Here is a 2,847-nt window from a genome sequence, read left to right as displayed (position 1 = left end):
CATGAACACACATGTACACAAAAATAATTTATATTACTATGTTTGTGGTATATATAAAACTGGATTGGCTCGTATCTGAATGATATTATCACAAACTACGAAAGAGAATTGAAGAAATAGACAAATAACAGTTACAAAATATTCTTTTCCATTTCTTAATATTGTTTATCTCATGTAGAAAGTGGTACTTGAAGGTTTTAAAGGCCGTTATGAATGGCAGATGCAAGGGATAGTGACATTGTCCTAGAGACTAATAATAATAATAATAATAATAATAATAATAATAATAATATAAATAGTAGTAATTATTATTATTATTATTATTATTATTATTATTATTATCAAGAATAATAATAATAATAATAATAATAATAATAATAATAATAATAATAATTATTATTATCATTATTAACAAAAAAAAAATATGATAAGCGCCCAAGCCTCCTCTCAACCAAAACTAGGACCAAGGAGGACTTGGCAATGGCTGCTGATGACTCAGCATATAGGCCTAAAGGCTACCTCAAACACCTCCTCATCCTTAACTCACAAGAAGGGTGAGGTTGCAGCGCCCAAAGTAACTAACTAGTTTGAGCGGGACCCGAACACCAATCGGGCGATCGCCAGTCAGGGACGTTACCACATCGGCCACCACAACCTTAGCGCTTCATTATTACCTTTCTCTTCAAGTTAATGTAAATACTCTGAAAGTTTATTGGCAGAACGGTCTGATTCAACAGAGGTTCCGATATTTGCTGTTAGTAAACAAAACGATATTGCATTTTATTGACGATTGAAAGTCTTTATTATTGAAGATAAAAGATGTTCTTTTCCCATTAACCTTGTTTTGGATCAGATTTTGTATGTTGATAAACACTCGTTTGGAGGAAATTAAAGTTCGAGTATTACTTTATATTATTAATATATCTCAGTTCGTGACCACAAAAAAAAAATTAAATACTACAGTATATTACTCTGAGATATGGACTGGTAGCAAAATTTTCTCTGTATACTGTATATGAAAATTACAATATATCCTTCTTAAATCTAAAAATGAAACCTGAATTATGAAAAATAGAAAAGAAAATACACTGCTGAATATATTTTTCATCTAAGTGGAAACTTATATTAATCAAGGAGTCTTAGAGACCGAATATCTTTTCTTATTAATAATGAAATTAATGAAATCTTTCAACGCTATTAAAAATTTGCCGAGAAAAAATACGATAAAAATCATGCACTAAATGTTGCCAAGCATTTACGTTTTAAAAACGGAAAGATTGACGTAAACAAGTGATATTACGGTCATCAACCCGTAAAAGATAATAACCAACTAGGGTAAAACTACAGTCGCCTGTATTTTACCGTAATACAGCTGAGAACAGTATATTTTTACGGAGAACTTCAGATTGAAATTACGGGTTGTTTTTTAACAGTGAGAACTTTTTTTTCTTTTTTTTTCACGAGAATTCTTACCAGTAAATCTGGATAAAGGCAAAATCTTTATCCATGATGGTGTCTCCTCCCCCCCACAACCAAAAAAAAAAAAAAACGGAGGAAATTGCAGATTCTATTGCAGGTGATTTACATATTTATTATTATTATTATTATTATTATTATTATTATTATTATTATTATTATTATTATCTAAACTACAGCACTAGTTGGAAAAGCAGGATGCTATAAGCCGAGGGGCCCCAATAAGGAAAATAGCCCAGTGAAGTGTGACGGCGCCGAGTAAGGGTGTGAACTCAAAGGCAGATTGGAAACGACTGAGTTATATTATTGTGGAACACTCTCCTTATATACAAAACCTCAAGGCAACAGGACATAACAAGTTCACAAGACAGAAAATATTACAGAGGAAAAACCAGACATGAATTTTCATGTTCGTTTTAGTGCGAAGGAAGAGCGAAGATACAAGCATAATATATACAAAAAGAATTATATACAATTGTGTGAAACACGGTTGGTACATGGCTCCCCCCCTAAAAATGACATACTGTACATGTTAAATAGGGCGCCCTGATCTAGAGAGGCGAACTGTAGGCGGGTCATCTGGCAGAAGATAAGCAGGTTTTAGACGATCAAGGGAGACCCAGTCTTCTTTGCCCCGAATGTTTAGGAGGAAGGCTTTCGGACTGCGTCAAATCACAAGGAAAGGGCCCGTGTAAGGGGGCGTTAGTGGTGGCTTGCTGGTGTCGTTGCGCAGGAAGACGTGCGTTGCAGAGTGCAAGTCCGTTGGTATGTGATGCTTCGCTGGGTGCTTGTAAGTCTGGCGGCACGGAGTAAATTTTCCCACGACGTGACGTATGTGCTGGAGATCGTCAGCGGAGGTTGTAGAAGGAAAAAATTAGGCAGGGACGACCAACGGGTCGCCATACACCATTTCGGCTGCCGAGACGTCGAGGGCGTCTTTAGGAGTGGTCCTTAGTCCAAGGAGGACCCAGGGAAGCTGAGTAAACCAGTTGCAATCCTTGCAGCGGGACATCAAAGCTGCTTTGAGGGTGCGATGAAAACGTTCAACCATTCCATTTGCAGCGGGGTTGTAGGCCGTTGTCTGATGCAGGGTGATGCCCAGGAGATTCGCTAATGACGTCCACAATTGAGAGGTGAAAGTGGTTCCCCTGTCAGAAGTAATATGCTCACGGATACCGAATCTTGAAATCCATCCAGAGAGTAAGGCAGATGTACATGAGGCAGACGTTGCAGTTTCCATGGGAATGGCTTCAGGCCAACGAGTGGAGTGGTCGATGACGGTAAACAGGTAACGATGTCCTTGTGATGTGGGTAGGGGGCCCACAACATCGACGTGAATGTGTGCGAAACGATGCTGAGGTTGAGAAAAGG

Source organism: Palaemon carinicauda, chromosome 20 (genome assembly GCF_036898095.1).
Source record: "Palaemon carinicauda isolate YSFRI2023 chromosome 20, ASM3689809v2, whole genome shotgun sequence".
In the NCBI taxonomy this organism is placed as follows: Eukaryota; Metazoa; Arthropoda; class Malacostraca; order Decapoda; family Palaemonidae; genus Palaemon; species Palaemon carinicauda.
This window is presented reverse-complemented; position numbering follows the sequence as displayed.